Genomic DNA, 324 nt, shown 5'->3' on the forward strand with positions numbered 1-324 from the left:
TGTCTTTTCTCTTTGGTTGAATATCAGGGTAATGGTGAACTCATAAATAAGTTGCCGATTTAAAACTTTTTTAAAAACTTTTTTATTTTCTACCTAGGATTGTAGATAATTGGTATTATTTCTTCTTTAAATTGGTAGCTTATATCAGTGAAACCATCTGGGCCTGGAATTTTCTTTGTTGGAATAGCTATAAAACTTCTTTCTTGAGTGAGTTTTGGTAGTTTATGTCTTTTTTTTTTTTTTTTTTTTTTTGAGACAGAGCCTCAAGCTATTCCCCTGGGTAGAGTGCCATGGCATCACGCTCACAGCAACCTCCAACTCCTG

The sequence above is a fragment of the Otolemur garnettii genome, unplaced genomic scaffold (genome assembly GCF_000181295.1).
Source record: "Otolemur garnettii isolate 467f Iridium unplaced genomic scaffold, OtoGar3 scaffold00226, whole genome shotgun sequence".
NCBI lineage: Eukaryota > Metazoa > Chordata > Mammalia > Primates > Galagidae > Otolemur > Otolemur garnettii.